This window comes from Bufo bufo, chromosome 2 (assembly GCF_905171765.1).
Source record: "Bufo bufo chromosome 2, aBufBuf1.1, whole genome shotgun sequence".
Classification (NCBI taxonomy): domain Eukaryota; kingdom Metazoa; phylum Chordata; class Amphibia; order Anura; family Bufonidae; genus Bufo; species Bufo bufo.
Genome location: NC_053390.1, coordinates 688,037,361 through 688,060,351, shown reverse-complemented (window position 1 = coordinate 688,060,351; position 22,991 = coordinate 688,037,361). Strand labels below are relative to the sequence as shown.

The following is a 22,991-nucleotide window of genomic DNA, read 5'->3' as shown; positions in this document are numbered from 1 at the left end:
GGAAGAAATAAATAAAGAAAGAAAGAAAGAAAGAAAGAAAAAGAATGAAAAAGATAAAATAGATGAAATATAAATAAAAAAGATGATAGATAAATACAGAAAGAAGGGAAGGAAGAAAGAATAATAAAGAAAGACCTGTAGACAGCTGTAGATACAATAAGAACAGATGCACACAGTCATTGACACTCACCTCTGTACTGTTCTCACTACCTCTAGATATAGGAACTATTCTCTGAATTTAAAGCCTCTGTAGAAACAATGCCGCATAAACTCCACACAACTCAGTCTGATCACCGTCCAAGCTGAAAACTAAGGAAGCGTTCATAATGAAGAAACCATAGGGATTTGTGTAATATTTTAATATCAAACGATATGATATGGTCTGTAGATTTTCTGTATCCTGAATTTATTCCCACCCTTTCACCCAATTCTCTTACAAAACACTAGAATATACAGTAATAGAATACAATAGACAGTGGAAGGTTTCTGTGGAGCAGCTGTACAGGGGATCTCCAGAATGAGATCCAGAGCAGGGTCTGCTGTTTGCCCCCACAATGTCGCCCATTCCTCCACCGTCTCCTATGTGACCTGAAGTCTGCACAATGCCAGGAGTCTGCCAGGTGACACCAGACAGGGGCTCCACACTCATCATCATACTACAAAGAATAATACTGAAATATGTCTGTATTCCCTCTCCTTGTAATAGGATCATCGCTGGCAACAAGTGCTCTATTCTCCTGCTAATAATTTACTAGCAGTTAATATTAATTCGAATAAAAGTTCAGCGGGGGAGTTAATCATTATAAACACTCTAGGGGATTAACAGTAACGGGACACGTGGAAATAAAAATATAGGAAAGAATTCATGGCTGTGTATAATTCTCATCGTCCCTAATATATAGCGTTGTGCTCATCGGGCTCACACTGGGCACAGTAGTCTCCTGCCCGGAGGACAATGCTGTGCGCTCTGGCGCCACCTGCCGTCTACTCGTGGGATTTACAGGCAGAAAACTGTAAATTAGGGGAACACGGTTATCATAGAATTAGCCACCTTTTGATGAACAAAAAAAAATTGCCAGGAGGATGCAGATCGTTTGGAACCCGTTACTTTCACTTGTATTTATTTACAACATGACCATGAGATGACCAGGAAGAATCAATTGCATTCCTATTTCAGTGCAATACAGACTGTAATCACTAAAACTGGACAACCACCCAATCTTTAATTGTCCCTTTCTGTAGAAAAAAAATTATTTTAATTTCAGCCAGAACATATTTCCTATATATATATCTGTATATTTCTCTAATTCCTTAGGAAATATGTTCTGGCTGAAATTAAAATAATTATATATATATATATATATATATATATATATATATATATATATATATATATATATATATATATAATAGGTAATGTATTATTACAGTGCTATGCCAGTTCAAAATGCAATCGTTAATTATACCAGAACAGATTCCAGACATTCATGCATTCACTCGCTCATTCACTGATTCATTCATTTTTTCACGTATTCTATATTCGATCTTTTTACCTTTCAATAATAGATGAGCTCTTGGAAGATATGTATGGCTTCCATGATCAGTGTCTATAGGTTTCCCGGCAGGAAGGTAATAATATCCCTGTATATTGTGTAACATAACACTGTCCATTTGAAAGGAACAGAGACTTGAAACTGACATTGACCCAAGCAGTATCACAATTAAGATAGTATGGACTCCATTAATAATGTGTAGACATACCGGTTCAACATGCTACATTCAGCCTCATAGGTAGCCAGAAGCCACTGAGGGGCTGCTGCCTGTTCTTACTGGGGGGCTTCAAAGAGAAACGCTATGAAGTCATCCTACAAATACATATATGTGTATTTGAGGACAAGCTTTTACTTTGCCATCCTTATTGCTACAACATGTTCAATATATGGAAGTATTTGTGCCAACTATTCAACGCAGTAAGAAATCATTGACATGAAATGAGCTGAAGAGCCCTTTTAAACCCATTCTCTATTTCTTCTATCTTGTAATAATGTTTTTGTAGAGATAGCTTCCTGCACTTCCAGACATGCTGGGTAAATGGACTCCTTATCCCTATATTCCTGGAGTCTGCCAGGGGCATCCATCAGTATGTAACATTAGCGCTGAACCCAGTCTCCCATTCTTCCCTATGACGTGGACTTCAGAGTATACATATACAGTATATGGGCTTGTTCACACTTAGAGCTTTTTGTTGTTGATTTTTTTTTTTATGTGTGTGTGTGTGTGTGTGTGTGTGTAGTCTACGGGAATTGGACAGCGGTGCCTACAAGATATGACTTTGCATCAGTTTCTAAATAAATACATAGGTAAATGAATAAATAAATAATGTACATAAATAAATATGTAACTAAATAAATAAATATGTAAAGAAATAAATCAGCTTTTAGTGGCTGCCCCAAAAACATGTTTGGATCCTGTAAAAAATGAGAATGGGAAATGATATATGGTTGCATAAAAATGAATGGATCTTTTAGGGCTATTGTGTTTCTTTTAGTTTTTGTTCAATTGACATATTCTATTGATTTCTACTGGAGAAACTATTGCCAAAGTGTATTTCCCTTATGTTTCCAGCTACATCCTCCACCTTTTTTTTTCCTGTGTGCATTTACAATCCAAATATTGGGATATACAACATTCTGTGCTATTAATTTATGATTTCAGCCAAAAATAACCACCCCCTTGTGCAATGTGTGCCACTTTGTGATTTATGTTATGTAGAATTAATTAATATTAATTAAAAAAACATTTTCAAAGTCTTAAAAAATCATATCTGTATGCTACCTGCTGTAACCACAAAATTAAACCAAAAGCACTACACTTTTTTGAAAATTTGCCCAATTTTTTTTTAGCAAAATTTGTTGTGACCAGATGTTACAGGCTGACCAATTTTAAAATGTCATAAACACTGCTTTTTTTTTTTTTTTTGCAGTGGCATTTTGAGACAGATTTGCTCCTTTGCCTTTTTTTTTTATTGCAGCAAACTCTGGGTGTGACTTTTTTTTTTTAGACATTTCTCTATGGAAAAAATAGTCAAAAAAATGACTATAAAAGTAGCACCCTAAAAATCTCACGCAAAAAAACACCAAGATAAAGACATAGGGGATTTTTCAAACTGGTGTAAAGTAGAACTAGCTTAGTTGCCCATATCAACCAATCAGATTCCACCTTTCATTTTTCACAGCTCCTTTGGAAAATAAAAGGTGAAATTGATTGGTTGCTATGGGCAACTAAGCCAGTTCTACTTTACACCAGCTTGATATATCTCCCCTATAGTGTGACATATATATATATATATATATATATATATATATATATAAAACATATATATATTTATTACATAGGAAAATTAAACCAGTACCTCCAAAATATATATAAAAAAAGAGACACAGGTGCAAGCTACCTTGACTGCAACATAGTAAGTATAGCAGTAATACATGAATACAGCTTTCATGTATTCACCGTTTACCTATGTCTTTGTGCATTTTATCTATATCAGTTGCATTCTGCCAATTGCTTTGGGGTTTGGTCACACAGTGATCTTGGTTGCATGACAACTGTAGCTCCCAGGGATCGCAGTGAAGTGGTTCTGGCATAGAAATAAATGGGGCCACAGTGTGATTCGTCTTGACCACGACCCCCAGAAGCACAAAAAAACCAACAGTGCTGGATTTTTTTTTTACAATTCTAGGGTTGTGGCAAATGTGCAGGCCTACGTCATGCCTATGCTAGCACAGCTACATTGTCATCCCACTGCGATTCTTGGTCCAACAGCTGTCGCATGACAAAGATCGCCAAGTAGCCTAATCGTTAGGGACCATGCTCATATTTTCTTACCTGTCCGTCCCGTTTTTGCTGCGGACCGTATGCAGGCCCATTCATTTCAATGGAAAAAGCGAAGTTACCCTGTGTGCATTCTGTTTCTGTATGTCCATTCCCCAAAAAATAGAACACGTCCTATTATTGTCCACATTAAAGACAAGGATAGCACGCAAACGTAATCCGTATTTTTTCCGGACATACGGTCGTGTGCATGAGCCCTTATACTAGAGCTAAACACATAGTTGCAAATAGCCAGACAGAAAAACTCTGCATCCTACATTTTCCTGTGCAGTGCAGGAAGATATTACGCATTGCAACTAATGTGCAGGATGCCCAAGAGGATCCCAAACAATGGCATCTATTCTGTATCAGTTTTCCTATGGCATTTCTGTACCACATAGGAGGGAAACTACACTGGGTATCTAGATATCTGTGAACCCAGCCAAACACATGATGTGTGACCATGAAAAAAAACTGCAAACAAAAAAAAATACGGACAGAATTGTCACATGTGGCCTTTTTTTGTGATAGTGGCCTTACAAACGTTAAGTTCCTTTAAAAAAAAATGCAATTCCCGCTCATAATTTAAAATTGTGATAATGTCTGTACAGCACTGCAAAATATATTGGCGCTATATAAGTGAGTAAAATAAATAAATAAAAAACAAAAACAAAAAAAGATTAAATTAAAAGATGGATTCAACTGATACCATTTTATGCACAATCATCAAATCAGCTTAGAGCAGCTGCCCACAAAAAAAAAAAAAGGAAACTGGAGGGGAAATATATATGGTATATATACTGGCTCTGTATGGTATATGTGCCCGGTGTCTCCTGGAGCCCTGGTAGGCAGCACACATATACTCCTGGGCTTGTTAATGATACATTGGAATGTGGCTGGAGATAAAGCCTTCATTTGCAGCTGGGTAATTGCCTGTAATGCTGCACTGTTTATGATACACTGATATAGAAAACAAGAGCTGATATTTTCTGTTTGTTGGTTTTAGGAATCAGAAAGACGTTTAACTCTTGTAGATAGTTCACATTCCAATTCTGATCTGTCATCTGTGGACCGTGGTCTGTGGGAAGAAAGAATATGATTATTGTGTGGGACTGAACAAATTCTGATTTCCAAAGGTTCATATAAGGTGAATTGTTACTAGATGAATCTAAGCTGCATTCACATACTATATACAGTGCAAAAGTGCAAAACAATCTATTGGTGATCTAGTATTTTTGTTTTTGGTTAATTGATTAGAAAGCAGATGCTTTATTAGATAGCAATTTTCTTCAGTTTTCCAATTAGTTTTTGGGTCTGGCACTATTGTAGCATTGGCTCTATTCATGCAGGCGTTTCTGTTTCCAGTCTTTATATATATATATATATATATATATATATATATATATATATTAGGAATTCGCTTATTATTATTTATTAAAACACCATTTATTCCAGGGCGCTGTACATATGAAAAGGGTGTGAACACATAATACAAAAACAAGTAAAATAAGTGTGAACAAGATGAGTTACAAACCGGTAGAGAAGGAGAGAGGACCCTACCTGTGAGAGCTTATGATCCATAATAAACTTTTGGGTCCAGAAATCGAACCAGAATTAAACTACCTAGGAAATTTTGATGCAAACTAAGGCCTCCTTCATACATGTCTGACCCCTCAGCTTTTTTACTCTCCGACTTATCACCGAAAAAAGCTGGAGGGAAACTGATGATAACATACGCCCTATAGTTTTCTATCCAGTTTTGTATGTGATGGCATTGGATGCTGCCCTGACCTCGACAGAAAAATGTGACATGTAATGATGATGTTCAGTTATTTTCGCATAAAAAGCTGCAAACATTAAAAATTGTACTAATAATAATGCTAATAACTATGATGATGAAAGAAATGGTGCAACAATTCCATTAAATATAGCCATTAGCATATACAGTATAAAGCTATTATTTATAAAACTTAGAGTAACATCAGTCACACTGTACACATATTAGTTATGAGATTATTATATGAAATATTAATGTCATCTGTTACAAATATTCATTAAAGCAACAGTTTTATATAATAACCTAACTTCAACTAAGAAAATAAAATGGGTTCACCTCAATCTGAGCAAACATCATCTAAAGAGACATCTGAGACAAGCTACCAGGTCTTAGCATCTAGTGTAGTCCAGTACATCTCTTTGTGTCTGTACTGTAATATTGTGAATAAACCATTCCAAACTATTGATGTTGCTTAATTTTCAAAAATTTCCTGTTTTAGACAATTTTCTCCAATAGTTTGTATCAGCATTGTTTTTTCAATGCACTAATGTATTATTGCATAATGGTTAGGACATCATTTCCTATTACTACCCTTTGAAAATATCATAAGAAAAATGAGAAACAGAATATTCTTCAGCACTTTCATAAAAATCATAAGTAGGTCATATGTTTTATCTTGAGCAGTGTGTTTTGAACAGTATTGGAGGGATGTGTTAGCACTTACGTGAATTTTATATAATGTCATGTATATGCTACTAATATACTGTACTGTAAGAGTTGTTGTCACGTTATAACCTCATAATATGACTATATCCTTCCTGATAGTAAGTCCAGAAGCAGACAGTGGTGAGGCCACATATGGCCTCATAGGAAGACCAGCTTGGCTGTATGTTGCTGTGAGCTGTATTAAATAATCTGGGCTTATCTCGCTCATTTATTTGCAATTAACTATTCATGTAAAATTTTGTAGTTTAATAATATGGCTCAGGTTTACACTCTGGGTGGAAGTGCTGACTTTCATCAAGTTGTGTGCCATTGACCTCTATAGACTGGGTACAGTGATGAGAAGGACAGAACAGTGTCATTAAGTGAATATCAACAAAGGGATCTTTGTGTTAAGATATCAGGACAGGTTTTATGAGCTAACAGTTATACATAGCAAAGCAGCTTCACACTGTGCAGACAAGGCAGCCAGCAACATGCATCAATCCACAGGAGAGCAGTCCTCATTAAAGGTCCACTATTACCAATACAGTGAAGTCTTATTGTAATATAACATGCAAGCCAGAAATTATGTGTATTCATATTTGAAAGGATAACATTTAGAAATGCCTTAAAATGAAAGTTACATATAGTAAACTGCTAGAAAAATAATATCAAATACAACCAATACATTTGACAAGACAAGCAACTAGGGATAAAGTGTAACGTTTTATGACATTATATTCAATTATTTTTCAAAGTTAGAAACATAAATTAAAAGTACGAATACAGGTTTACATAAGATAAAAGATAAAATATACTAAAAACGTAGAAATTTTTTAAAAATTAGATTTTGTATACAGTGATCGCATCTTCCCATTTATTAGGATTGCTGCAGAGTGGGTGTTACACTGTGGTTTTGGATTGCTTTCTTAATAAATAAAATTGTCAGTTTCTCAATAAAATTTTCTATCCATCTTAATTTACGACACATGGATCTTTAGAAAAGGTGATACATTAATTTATAATTCCGTTAAGAAGTCCCAATTAATAGTTTTATCTCACGCTTTTTTAATGTTAAAGTCTGCGGATCTTTGACTAAAATACATCAATTGTGCAATCTCCTGTAAGTATAAAAACATACAATTGTTACATTTTTTTCTTGATTTTTTTGGGGGGAAATACAGAGAGTGTAAAATAAATCCAAAACAAGAATTGTATGCATTATTGTTTCCCGTTTTAATTGGGATTGTTTGCTATACCATTTATCATACTTTTATGTAGCAATAAATACGTATCAAAATTTTCTCTCTCTCTATATATACACACTCCAAATTATTTACAATAAATTGCATACAAATAAAAGAAACAGTTAAGAAAATAAAAAAAGGAAATACAGCAAGGAATAACATAAAAAAGAACAATATGTAGCAAAATTGGACAATATTATTGTCAATATTGTGCTAGTATTCTATTTTTTAGGTTTTATTTTTCTCATTGTTTGTTTTCATTGTTTCTCAAAGTCTATTTTTGTCTATAGTTTTTCCAACATTGTAGATACAAATACTGATCATAACATAATCACTTATTACAGTAACAGCAATTACTTTATAGAGTCAGAGTGGACTATATTTATAGGGCTAATAAACTGTATTATAATTAATAGATATACATGTTTAAATCATAAAATACGGTAACACTTTTGACTCCAGTCTTTTTACTTCTTAGATTTCTATGAACATTTATTGAACACACTGCAATACACCTTCTCATGTCTATGATTCCCTAGCAAATATGCACACAGGTTAAATGCATGTAATATTAAACGGCTCCTTTGTTTATTACTACTGATGAGCGAATCGACTTCGGATGAAACATTTCCCAAACTGGGGTTCGGTTCCAAGGTACCAGTTGGAACTTAACCCGAGTTCGAAAAATTATTTTTTACAGTACAAATTAATTTATGAAGTTATTACCCAAAGTCTCGCGAGACTTTGCGAAGCAATGACTACGGCTCATCTGAGCCAATACATTCTAATACTGTATGGAGCTCCTGCTCGGTCTCCAAACTGTAAGTGGTTGCATCTTTGTTTATTTGGATGGTACTATCCTGGACACGTCCAAAGTAAGGCTCTGCCTTTTCTATTTGGCACAGTATGTTATCATATTTTCTACATTGTGTGGAGTATTATTTTAATACTTTTATATTCATGACCTTTCTTCAGGATCGGTCATCAATATCCGATAAGTGGGGGTTCGACACCCTGAATTCCCAGGTGTTCTGCAGGAGTTTCAGCACTAGAAGTTGGTGCTGGAACTACCCTGATCTGCCCATTGTGTAGAGAATGGAGCTGGTTAATACAGCGCTGCTCTCATTGTAGCCAATCAGATATTGATTGGATATCCTGAGGATAGGCCATCATTATAAAACTACTGGAAAGCCCCTTTAATATTCTTTTTTTCATCCAAATACTTAAACAATCAGCACAATTTGCATAGATTGCTGCCCTGCTTTGGTATCCCCTTCTAAACAATACCCCTCCACTTTCTCTATGCTTTGCATATTTATCGGCAAGTGGTCAATATGACTTATTGCATAAAAATGGCACCCAGTCTTCCTCAGTAATGCCTGGCAGAGCTTTATTGAACAGACTTGCCAATTTAAACATGAATTTACCATAATGTTTGAGTTTATCTCTAAAATGTTCATGGATCCTCTTAATGATGTCACCACTGAACTGTGATTCCCAGCATTTCCTGACAGAATGACTAAACCCTTGAAGCAAAACATGGCCACCAACAGTAGCAACTTGCTACTATCCCAAAAATTTAGAGAGCAGATCTTCCTCCTCATCATCATAAGTAGATGAAATCATAAGAATCACTACTGAATGACATGTATTACTGCTTCTTATCCATATAATACAACAGCCTTTAAAGAAAACCAAGAGACTGTGGCTATACACATTAGATTGGTACTTATTTTACTTGATTCTGTTTGTAACACAGTTAATACACTTGACATTAAATTATTATTTAATTTAAATTATGTCAAATGTGCACTAACATAGTTAAATGTACCCTGCACAATCTGTGAGTGGTAGTGTCACTGTTCACTAAATTCCTCCAATTTGTGACTGAAGAGCACGTAAAACCCTTTAAGCAAGCCATAGCCAGGCAGACTCCTCACCGACACAAAGACTTCTGGGCCACCTACACAAACTGGATTCATCTCTCTCCTTATTTGTTTTAATAATAATAATAATAATAATAATAATAATAATAATTATTATTATTATTATAATAATATTCATGTCTATTATGACATATTTACACACAGTAAATTTATTGCAGAAATGTCTGCATCTCTTCAATTCATCAGAATGGTGCTTGCAGAAATCCAGGCACATGATGCATAAACAACCCCATTCAGATGTACAGAACCTTTTTTCAGTTGCAGAAATATCTGCAACAAATCTGTGAGAACAATGCTGTAATCTTGCTAAAATGTATCTTTTTTTTTTTATTAAAGTCTTAAACCATTGTTGAATAGAAACTACTGCTGTGGACTAGGTGTTCATGGCTTAAAAGTTCTACCGTTTCTCATTTCAATAAGTTTTAAAGGAAATGTGTCACCCAAAAATTTATCTGCCAGTTAAAACCAGATAGAAACACATCTCCTTCTTATTTTCTAATCTGTTTTTATTTTCTGGTTACAGATTTTTGAATTCTATTTCCTGAACATGATTATGGGGGCAGCCCATAATTTAGAAAATTGCTTTATGGTAGCCACCTGGACCATAGACACAATGGTCTGAAGCTGACCCTATTGACTTCTATGGGAGAGGTTTCTATGCTTTGTGACCTGTGCAGAGGTCATTGTACAAGGAAGGAGTAGATAAGCTTTGACAATCACCTATTGGTGGATCCTGTCTTATCTATACACAGAGGTGATATCATTACAGGCAGGATTAGAATGACAGACTTTAAGGTTTTTGTTTAATTATAGATTTTGAAAAGATATGGAAAATTAAAAATAACTTAATTAAAATAAAATTCTTCAAAACATAAAAATGCGATTTAGGCTACTTTCACACTAGCGGCAAGGAACTCTGGCAGGCTGTTCCGGTGGGTGAACAGCCTGTCGGATCCGTGCTGCCGCTAGTGCACGTGTGCCCCCGGACTACCGCTACATGTCGTCGTTTTATTCCGGCTGCCTCTCGGCATGTTTGCCATGCTGCCTCCTGAACTCCGGCCCACCCCCATTATAGTGAATGTGGCCGAAGCGGTAGTCCGGGGGTACGCGTGCACTAGCGGCAGCACGGATCCGACAGGCTGTTCACCCGCCGAAACAGCCTCCCGGATCCGTGCTGCTGCTAGTGCACGTGTGCCCCCCGGACTATTGATACATGTTGTAGTTTTATTCCGGCTGCCTCTCGGCATGTTTGCCATGCTGCCTCCGGAACTCCGGCCCACTCCTATTATAGTCAATGTGGCCGAAGCGGTAGTCCGGGGGTACGTGTGCACTAGCGGCAGCACAGCCTGCCGGAGTTCCTTGCCGCTAGTGTGGAAGTAGCTTTAAACAATAGGTAATGTTCTGATAAATTCCCTTTAAGTTTTCACCTACATTACAAACACCTTCTTGCATGTGCAATGTACAGTGTCTCCCACTCTGTGCACATTTCTCTTTATGTAATGCTTCAATTGGAAGGGGCTGAGTGATAATATTAAATATATGACAATATGTTTTTAACCAAATTCAAAAATGTACCATATACTTGTGAATGTAAATGTTTGCATCATCTGGCCAAGTACCAAACATAATCCCTTTCCACTTTGCTTTCTCACCTCAACTTTTAGGAGAGGAGGGGAAAGGGGGGGGGGGGGGGGGGGGGGGAGGAAATAGTGGCTGGATGAAGAGAATGCCAACATCTTGTATGTATTTCCAAAGCAGATAAAAATGCATTGATAACTCTACAAAAGACCACCTCTTTGATTAGACCATCCCCTTATCCAAATTAAATTCCCTGTGATAGATTTTCAATTCCAGCATATGTTACTATTATTGGCCATCTCGTTTGATGACCACTTTTGAATGCAATTTTAGGGGGTCATCTCAAAGACATCTGTCACTGCCTCTGTGGTGTGCACCATGACACAGTTGCCGTGCATGCTGTTGCCAGCGGCAACGTGTTGTGGTTGCAGCATGTAGGTGCCTCTTCCTTTCTCCTGGGGCCTTCCCTGTCTGGTGCCGGAGGGGTTAATTTTCTAGCTGGTGGGGATTTAGGTGTGTCCTGGGTGTGGCCACGAGGTTTATATTGCCTGTGACCTGTTGGCTGGGTTCAGTGTTCCTCCAGCCTTGCTATGTGCTGGAGCTGTGCTCCTGCCCTGCCTCTTCCATCTGTCCAGTGCTTGAGGGCCACCCTGTGGAACATACTGTCAGGGTGGGGAGTGGGGGAAAACTCCCCACCGTATAAGGCTACATGCACATGACCGTATGTGTTTTGCGGTCCGCAAAAAAATGATGGATGACATCCGTATGCCATCCGTTTTGTTTTTTTGCAAATCCATTGTAACAATGCCTAAAACGAACAAGAATAGGACATGTTCTATTTTTTTTTGCGGGGCTACGGAACGGACATACTGATGCGGACAGCACACGGTGTGCTGTCTGCATTTTTTGCGGACCCATTGAAATGAATGGGTCCGCATCCTATCCGCAAAAAAACGGAACGGACACGGAAACAAACAACGTTCGTGTGCATGTAGCCTTACGTGAGAAAACGGGGAAGCAGCTAGGCCTGGAAGTTAATCCCTCCAGTACCAGACAGGGGAGGAACCAGGAGAAGGGGAGCAAAGCCCATACATCCTGCGACAACAACGCATTGCCCCTTGCAACCAGCATGTACGGCTAATGTGTCACGGCAAAGACCGTGACAACATCAAACTTTATTTCATAGATAATTCTTGCTAATCTAAGTAAAGAAGAAAGGATTCCACATGACTGTGGAGGTTTTCTATATCAATATGCCTGGTTCATAAGTATGCAATTCATGGGTATATTATCTGTTATTTACATAGCGCTGACATATTGTGCCGCACTGTACAGAGAATGCATTCATTTACCAACATTACACACAAACATTGCCCCCCTCTTCCTCTCTGCTCACTCCCCTTTTATTTTTTTCCTGTCCCTAATATCATTGTTTTCATGTTAGAATGGCCCATAGATATATCCAGCTCAAGTGAGCACAAGCCATGATGCATAAGGCTCATTCTAATGGTATGATCCATTTTAGATTCTATTTATATTTATGTATCAAATTGGTAACAGATAACAACAGAAGGTTGATGTTGTAGTCACAGTCTTTCATTTGCCACCTACTATTTGCTAATTTACATTTGGTAGGTCAGAAAGAAGAAGGAGATGGATGGAAGGGTGTATGACTGCAGGTTCAGACTACATAGGATTTGTTTGCTGTCTGTTACCATAGAGACACGTAGGTCTGCATAAGAGCTGTGGATAAATAAATTGATAGAATATTTGTAAACATGACTATTTGCAGAATTACCTCACTTATCAATTTATATGCATTGGAACAATAAAAAGCGGCAAAGATGTACCTATATTTTAATATTATTTTCTTTGGTTCTGAAGCTTGAAAATTGTTTTGATGTATATTGTTTAACCCCTTCAGTACCGAGCCACTTTTCAACCTTAAATCCTAGGCCTATTTTTGCAAATCTGACATGTGTCACTATATGTGGTAATAATTTTGGAATGCTTTTACTTATCCAAGCCATTCTGAGATTGTTTTATCATGACACATTGTACTTCATGAGAGTCATACATTTGAGTCAATATATTTCACCTTAATGCATGAAAAAATCCCAAATTTACCAAAAATAAAGAAAAATTTGCAATTTTCAAAATTTCTATTTCTCTGATTTTAAAACAGAAATTAATACCATAGAATATTTATTACTTAACATTTCCCATATGTCTACTTTATGTTGGCAACAGTTTGTATATGTCATTTTATTTTTTAGGATGTTAGAAGGCTTAGAAGTTGAGAAGCAATTGTTCAAATTTTCAACAAAATTTCCAAAGCCATTTTTTTTTAGCACCAATTCAAATATAAAGTGATTTTGAGGGGCTTCCATAATGGAAACCACCCATTAATGACCCCATTTTAGAAACTACACCCTTTAAATTATTCAAAACTGATGTTACAAACTTTATTAACCCTTGAGGTGTTCCAACAGAATTAAAGGAAAATGGAGGTGAAATTTCAAAATTTTCCATTTTTGGTAGATTTTTATGTTAATCAATTTTTTATTGCAACACAGCAAGGGTTAACAGCAAAATAAACCTCAATATATATTACTATGATTCTGCAGTTTACAGAAATACCCCATATGTGGCGGTAAACTGCTCTATGGGCACGTGGCAGTGGTCAGAAGGAAAGGAGCGCCATATGGATTTTGGAGGCAGATTTTGCTAGAATGGTTTTTAGGCACCATTTTGTATTTGAAGAGACCCTGACGTACCCCTACAGTGGAAACCCTCAAAATGTGAAACCATTTTGGAAACTACACCCCTAAAAGAATACATTAAGGGGGGTACTGAGCACTTTGACCCCCTAAGGCCCCTTTCACACGAGCGAGTTTTCCGCGCGGGTGCAATGCGTGACGTGAACGCATAGCACCCGCACTGAATCCTGACCTATTCATTTCAATGGGTCTGTGTACATGAGCGTTGTTTTTCACGTATCAGTTCTGCGTTGCGTGAAAATCGCAGCATGTTCTATATTCTGCGTTTAGAAGTGAATGGGGCTGCGTGAAGTGAATGGGGCTGCGTGAAAAACGCATTGCATCCGGAAGCAAGTGCGGGTGCGATCCGTTTTTCACTGACGGTTGCTAAGAGATGTTGTTTGTAAACCTTCAGTTTTTTATCACGTGCGTGAAAAAACCCATCAAAACGCATTGCACCCGCGCGGAAAAAACTGAACAACTGAACTTGCTTGCAAAATAGTGCGAGTTTCACTGAATGCACCCTGAACGCATCCGGACCTAATCTGTCACGCTAGTGTGAAAGGGGCCTAAGTGTTTTATGGAATTTGGAAACACTTGCCTATAAAAATGAAAAGTTTTGTTTCTTCCAATAAAATGTTGCTTTAGCTCCAAATTTAGTTACCCATTTCTCCTGAATATGGCATTAATCCATATGTCATGGTGCTGTGGGGGCACATGGCAGGACTCAGAAAGGAAGGAGTGCCATATGGCTTTTGCAGAGCAGATTTTGATGGATAGGTTTATGGGTGCCATTGTTTTTTTATTTTTTAAGTGATTGTCTTATGTGGGGACTCATTTTTATAGAGAAGGTCATTATGGATGTGTAAATACCTGATTTGTCAACTTTTTTATTTTTTTTACATTCAACACAATAAAAGCATTTATGAAACAAACAAAAAAAAAATCATATTTTAGTGTCTCCATAGTCTGAGAGCCATAGTTTATTTATTTTTAAGGTGTTTGTATTAGGTATGGGCTCATTTTTTGCAGGATGAGGTAACGGTTAGATTGGTACTAATTTGGGGGGCATATGCCTTTTTGATCGCTTGGTGTTGCACTTGTAAGGTGATGTAAGGTGACAAAAAAATGTTTTGTTTTTAGCACAGTTTTTATTTTATTTTTTTGACAGTGTTCATCTGAGGGGTAAGGTCATGTGATATTTTTATAGAGACGGTCGATACGGACGCGGCAATACCTAGTATGTGTACTTTTCTTTTTTTCCCTATTTTTAAATTTTTTTTACTTTATTTTGGGAAAAGGACGCTTTTTTTATTACTTGAAACTTTGAATTTTTTTGTAAAACTTTATTTTTTTAACTTCTTTTTTCTCTTTATATTTTGTCCCACTCTGGGACTTCAACTTTTGGGGTTCTGATCCCCTTTACAATGCGTTACAATACTTCTGTATTGTGATGAATTGGCTGTAAGTGTATCACACAGTGTATTACACTTACAGCTTCCTGCCTGTGAGATCCAGGGGGCTGGATCTCACAGGCTGTCACGGAAGACAGCCACGATGCCTAAGGAAGGCATCGGGCAGCCTTTCCTGCCATCGGATCTTCGTCACAGCAGCGCAGCGACCCGATGGCCACCTGCACTTGGCAGGATCCCGCACATGCCGTGGTCAGCGCTGACCATGGCAGTGCAAGGGTTAATGCAGTGTTTTCACCGATGCCGGCGCATACCGCAAGTGTCCGGCTATCAGAGCGCCATAGCTGTACAGCGCTGGGATTTCTGACCCGGATATCATCACCGTACATGTACGGCGCTGGTATCCTACGGGTTAACCTCTTCCCCTGTATGCATATATGTACCCATATGAGGGCGCTTTGTGGGACAAGTTGTAGTTTTTAATGGTACCATTTTGGAGTACATATATCTTACTGGTTAACTTTTATAAACTCTTTCTGGGGGATGGGAAAAAAACAGCAATACTGCCAGTTTTACATTATAAATTTTGCAGCGTTCATTTTTTTGGTATAAATAACATGATAACCTAATTCTCTGGATCAGTATGATTACAGATATAACAAATATATATATAGTTTTTTGAAGTTTTACAGATTTTACACAATAAAACCCCTTTTATTAAAAACAAAATGTTTTTGCATAGCCACATCCTAAAACCCATAAATTATTTATTTTACATTCTATGGAGCTGTGTGAGGGCTTAATTGTTGCTGAACAACTTGTAGTTTTCTCTGCTATAATTTTGGACTACATAGCATTTTTGGTAGTGAATAAGCAAACAAAAGCAATTCTGCCAATGTTTTTTTTTATGTTTATCGGTGTTCACTGTATGGGATAAATTACATGATAATTGTGTGGTGTGTGTCATTACGGACATAGTGATACCAAATATATGGAGAAGATTTTATTTTCAATTTTGGAATGGAAAAAATATTTTTTAACTTGGATTTTTTTATTTAAAAATCTTTTTTACACTTTTTTTTAACCATTTACAAGTCCCACAGGGAGACTTTAACAGGCGATCTTTTCATCGATTCTATGATACCCTGTACTGCTTATATATATATAATGTATACATATATAACCCTAAAAGTACATAAAGATGACCAAATCAAACATATGAGTATAAAATAATAAAAATAATAAAATAATCTAACATCACATGTCTGTGAATAGAAAAATGTATGTGAACTTTTAGGATTAGCAGATAATTAGAATTTGTCAGGTGTTTCCAATCAATGGGATGACAATCAGGTGTGAGTGGATGGCTGTTACAGGAATCTTTGAAAGTCTGATCTTCGCACATGTTTGTGGAAGGGAATCATGGCAAAAAACATAAGAGATATCTGAGGACCACAGAAGAAGAGTTGTTGATGCTCATCAGACTGGTGATATTACTAAACCGTCTCTAAAGAGTTTTGACTCCACTAACACTAATGCAGAATCAGACAGACTCCCTGAAGAGGTCAACCAACAAAGATCACGCCAAGAGCAAGGTGTGTGTTCACGAGTCCACCATCAGAAGGACACTGAACAACAATGATGTGTATGGCAGGTTTATAAGGAGAAACCAATCTCAGATCACTTGAACAACTCAGAAGGCTATTGGAACAATGTTTTATGGACGGATGAGAACAAAATAGAACATTTTGGTTTAAATGAGAAGCGTTATGTTTGCAGAAAGGAAAACGCTGCATCCCAGCAAAAAAAACTCATCCCATCTCTGAAACTCGGTGGTAGTATCATGGTTTGGGCCTGTTTTGCTGCATCTGGGCCAGGATGGCTTGCGGTCATTGATGGATTAATGATTTCTGATTTATAGCAGCAAATTCCAAATTTTTACAAACACACCGTAAGATTTAGACAACAGGTAAATAAATTCCTAACACTCCTATACATTAGTAAAATCCTAATAATACAACCTGCTTTGCATTGGTCCTGAAATAACATTCACATAATAATAGTCATTTTTGCTTCCTGCAACACATCCCTGTAATATGGTACATTCATTTTATATGGCTAGAGTGTTGAAATGTAGTGTAGTGTGGAAGTGAAATTTCTCAAACCATGTAAAAGTGCATTTTATTTGGCTATATAATCTCTCTTTTGGCAGGCTCACATCTCAGTCCAGCCTTTAGATCACATACAATAAAGGCATAAAGTCTATCCAAATTCTGTATGGCTCCCAAAACTTACAGCTGGGGAAATCACAACCTAAATTGTTCACACGAGGTAGTCAGTGACCAATATCCTCAGTATTGCTTGTCAAAAAGCCCTTTTAATGCAGAATCATGTTTGCCTTGCTCTGGGTGTGAGGGAGGATAAACATAGCATTAAAAATGATGCTTTCCTCACACTTGCATTAAATAGTGGCAAGCTCCTCTTTATTTATCTGCTACATAAACACCATTTAGTGCCGTTTATTTTGCCTAGGCTTCTGCACGTTGGAAAGGTTTGCTAAATAAGGTTGGTCATTTAGTAATGCAAGAAAGTGAAGCAGGAGCTAAGAGCTCAAACAGAAATCTGTGTATACAGAGACTTGTTCTGCTGTAATGAATTAATATTTAAAGTCTATAAATAAATCCCCATGGTGAAATGAATATATATTGAATATAGAAATGAAAAGACCAAGAAAAACAACTGGTTACTTAGATACAGGGAATGTGTGCGCTGCGTATGACCCCTCTAATCTGCATCTATTCCAGGCTTCAGTATTTACCTTGAAATTAACTAGAACAACCTGTAACGCAGTATTTGAGGTTTTCCTGGATTATGGACTCTAAAGCAGATGTGGAATTATTGCTATCAGTATATAAGCGAAGTTCACCCTGAGATTGCTCTTGCATGATTCACACTATTAGTTCGGTAGCTGTGCATTCATGCTACTATACCCATGAATTGACATTTTTATGTTTTGTTTCATGGTGCTGAACAGGGCAGACTGACACTACAGGGAAGTTACTCGGTGGGACAATGCCCAGGGGGCCACCCAAAGCCTCCTCATGGCCGCTGGCCAGGTACATAACGATCTGATGCTATCAGCATTGATTCTTTCGCTACCAGGACCATACATGTTTGGGTAAATATGGCGAATGGGTAAATATGGCACCAGCTCGCGCGTGCAGAGGGCGCCATGGCTAATGACTGCAACCGGCAATAATGCTGATCGTGGTCATTAAAGAGGACCTTTCACTTGTAAAAACTATGTGAACTAAGTATGCTGCCATGTAGAGCGGCGCCCGGGGATCTCACTGCACTTACTATTATCCCCGGGCGCCGCTCCGTTCTCCCGTTATGCCCTCCGGTACCTTTGCTCCTTAAGTTATAGTAGGCGGGTCTTCCCTTGTCCTGTGGGAGTCTCCTTCTCCTAGGCTGTAGCGCTGACCAATCGCAGCGCACAGCTCACAGCCTGGGAGAAAAATTTAATTTATTTTTACACTATTTAGATACAAAAAACCTATACATATGTGGTATCGTTGTAATCATACTGACCCATAGAATGAAGGGCATGGGTCAATTTTGCCACAAATGGAACGCCATAGGGACAAAACCCTTAAAACGGTGGCATTAGAAAGTACAACTTGTCCCTCAAAAAATAAGCCCTTATAAGGATATGTGAATGGAAAAATAAAAACTTGTGTCTCTAGAAAGATTGGGAAGAAAAATGAAAATGCAAAAACAAAAAAAAACTCTGGTATCCAAGGGGTCAATGCTATGAGTATCAGGTACTTACGCACCTGGCCAGCAGCTGCTAGTTCCCTCCTGAATGCTGCACTGTGGTATTTGGTTTTGCTGGAGTGGTATTTTGTGCTGCACTACGGTATTGCTGTCCCCACGTATTTCTGTTGGCTCTGCCTACTTGTGTTGCCCAACCTTCTGTAAATTTGGACTCACCTACAACTTGTAGCCACTTTTAGTTTTTTTTCCAAGGCCACTTTAAGTTCCCAATCCGCCCCTGATGCTAAAACTGAGTATAGGAGAAAAATCACAGTATCCAAACTGATAACAATGTTAGTAATACTACAACTGTAGAAGTAAACATCACAGGGTGCAAAAAAGGAGTAAACCCAATACTAAATATAGTGGATGCTATAAGATTTGTATATCAATGCAATTACTCCACGTAATTCCAAATTTAAGGTTTCCTTGCCACTTTTCTTGACACTAAAGACAAAGGGGGTCATTACAAAGTGTTACAAACACTTTTTGGCATATATCTGTCGCAGATTGCGGTGCAAAGGTTATTTGCACCGCAATCTGCAACTTTTCTCCGCTCACACCAGGTCTAAAAAAGGGGGTGCGGGCAGGAAAGGGGACGTGCTGGTCGGCCCATCTCATTTATCATTTTGTACGCCTATTTTAGGCATAGAAAATGGTTTAAATCTATCCTAGCAAGGAAGCTGGCGTAGATTTAGACAGTTGTTGGATACACTGAAGTTATGTAGAGGCCACCGCCAACTAAAGGGGTATGAAGACCGGCGTCTAAAACACCAGTCTTAATAAATGACCCCCAAAGTTTGTGCACTAATAATCATGAATTCTTCCTGAAAAAATGTGACTGTGAACAAAAAGTGAAATATTCTTCCTCTTTTTAGTTTTCTTTAACTTGTAATTTTGCTTTGCTTCTTATTTTATTCTTCTGAATCTATTATTATATTAAAGGGGTTGTCTGAGCATTTTTAATGGATAGCCTATCTGCCGGGTAGGTCATCAGTATCTGATTGGTGGTGTCTGACACCTGGGGATCCTGCTGATCAGCTTTTTGAGAAGGCACTGGTGCTCGAAGTAGCGCCGCAGCCTTCTTGCAGCTTTGCCTAGGCACAGATCAGTCCTATTAAAGTGAATGCAACTGAGCTGAGCTACCAAGCACAGCATCTGTACAATGTATTACGCTGTGCTTGGTGAGCTGCAAGAAGGCCGTGGCACTACTGTGAGTGCTGGTGTCTTCTCAAACAGCAGATCGGCGGGGGTCCTGATTACTAGTGTTGAGCACGAATATTCGAATAGCAAATTTTTATTGCGAATATCGCAACTTCGAGAATTCGCGAATATTTTGAATATAGTGCTATGTATTCGTTATATCGAATATTCAGCATTTAATTTGATCTGAACACACGATTCCTCTCTGCTTTTTGCTTGTGGGCCAATGAGAAGGAAGCAATGTCAAGTTCACAACAATACTTAGCTCACCAATCAGTAATCTGTACTCAGACCTGCTAAAATGTGAAGTTGCACGTAGTGCAAAAAAATATTCTAATCACTGCCGATTAGCGCAATCGTGAATATATTGGAGCACTTGACTCTATCTGCATATAAAGCTATCGTAATGTTCTGCCATGCCAAGCATTTTCTCCAGTCTCAGGAGAAACTCATGAAACTTCTAGCAGCTTGTAAAATGTAGCCAAAGTGACCCACGCCTGTATTTCGAGTTACGAATTCGCATTACGCGATTTGTCGATTTTTCGCATTCAATAAAATAATCTCAAATTCGAGAATATATGACGAATATTCTATAAAATATTTGTGAAATATTGCGAATTCGAATATAGCCCCTGCCGCTCATCACTACTGATTACCCCGAGGATAGGTAATCAGTTAAAAAATCTCAGAAAACCCCTTGAATGTATTTCTTTTTATCAGTGTCATTTCTTCATTCCCTGTCATCTCACCACCTTAACAAACTCAGAAACTTGTTTTCGATATTCTCCCCATCTTCAAACCTATTGGTCCATTGCAGCCAAGATAAAGGGATTTAACACCATGTCTAACCAAACTTATAACATCCCAAATGTGTTCCCATCTTTCAAAGAATTGTGCTTGTGACCCAGTGTCGTGATATAGTCTATTCACAGGATCTCCTAATCATAGCACCCAGGTTTATTATTTTTGGGCTGTCAAAAAACATCAAAAATGTTTGACTACCATTGTTTCTAGAATACAACGGTATGAGAGGCTTTAAATCAAGTGGTTGTCTGAAGGTCAAAAAGCTAACAGATATTCCAGAGGTCACACAGCTGACGCAACGCAATGCATGGACTATTAGCAATTCACCAGTGGCTTTCTGCTTATGATACAGAGATACACAGCTCACAATACTCAATATAGGTGATGTAATCTTAAAAGTCACAGCTGAACCATCTTCTGGGAGACACGCTGTCTTTGGAGAAGCAGCCATATTTTCCTGGCCAAGCAAGAACACTTGTTAGGAATCAAGTATTTACACATTATAAGCATTTAATGCAGGTTTAAGGAAAGAATGTATCTACGGCCAAAGAGATCAAAGAATGTTACATCTAGTATATGGATCACAGATGTTTTCAGTGTCTTTTCCTGCCAAAATCTGTTTTTATAGAAATGTTTATGCTTTTAATAGTGCGTGAAGTAGACTACACGTAGCTCTGACTGTATCTTTTTACATTAAGACTTTGCTGGAATATATTACAGTGGAACATCTCAGATTGTAATTACATAAAATGAATATGACAACAGGTTTTAAATGCTCAACTTGGGCACAGACAGAGGTCTGAAGACGGCTGTCCATTAGCTCTAAGGTATAAAAGTTGGCTTAAATGTTAAATAAATGACTTGGCATATTACATTGATTGATCTTGGATTGAGACTATTTAACCTCTTTTCACTATATCACATGCATGTCTGTAAAGGAAAAGCAATATGACTACTAGTGTTGGGCCTGAATATTCGAATAGGGAAAATTAATAGCGAATATCAGCACTTCGAGAATTCGCAAATATTTAGAATATAGTGATATATATTTGGATTTTCGAATATTCTAGATTTTTTTTCATTTGAACCCATGATCCCTTCTTGCTTGTGGGCCAACGAGAAGGCTGCAATGTCTTTGTCTGAGCTTAGCAACCAATAGGAAAGTTGCCTACCCCTTACTATATAAGAACCTCCCCAGCAGCCATTTTCTGTAGTTTTTTTGCAGTTCTGAGAGAGAGAGCAGTGTCATTGCTGTGCTCTGTGCTTTCATCTGGATCCTATTCCTTATCCAATTACATTAGATAGTTAGTTAGCTCATATATATAATACAGATAGTTAGTGGGAGATAGTCAGTGTAGGTTAGATAGTGATATAGTGTATCTGATAGGTTCCAGTGCAGGGTGTTAGGTAGTGTGATAGGAATTACTGTTTTTCTGCTGTCCATACATACATGCTACAGACATAATGCTGTGATGTCACAAGTTCACAACAATACTTAGTGCACCAATCAGTAATATGTAGTGAGACCTGCTAAAATGTGAAAGTTTCACCAAAATATGCGCATCATTAATTGCCGATTTGCGCAATCGCAAATATATTGCAGCACTCTATCTGCATATAAAGCCATTTTGTATGTTCTGCCATGCCAACCATTTTCTCCAGTCTCAGGAAACTTCTAGCAGCTTGGAAAATGTAGCAAAAGTGACCCACACCTGTATTGCGCGCGCTTTACGTGAATATTACACTGCCGATTTTCGCAATCGAGAAAATAATAGCGTATTCTCGAATTTGCGAATATATGACAAATATTCTACAAAATATTCGTGAAATATTGCGAATTCGAATATTGCCCCTGCCGCTCATCACTAATG

General features: G+C 37.6%; 1 protein-coding gene across 4 annotated transcripts in view; it reads left to right on the top strand.

The window, feature by feature from the left end:
* Positions 1-22,991, top strand: part of SCRG1 (stimulator of chondrogenesis 1) — a 200,609-nt gene that overhangs the window by 3,397 nt on the left and 174,221 nt on the right. Inside the window, exons 2-3 of one of the 4 annotated variants that reach the window (XR_005776372.1) lie at positions 4,880-5,020; positions 5,934-7,260. The exons of the other annotated variants lie outside the window; for them this stretch is intronic. The gene's annotated coding sequence lies outside the window, so the exon portion shown is untranslated. Of the gene's footprint in view, positions 1-4,879; positions 5,021-5,933; positions 7,261-22,991 lie in introns of those variants that run through there. 4 annotated transcript variants of the gene reach the window in all.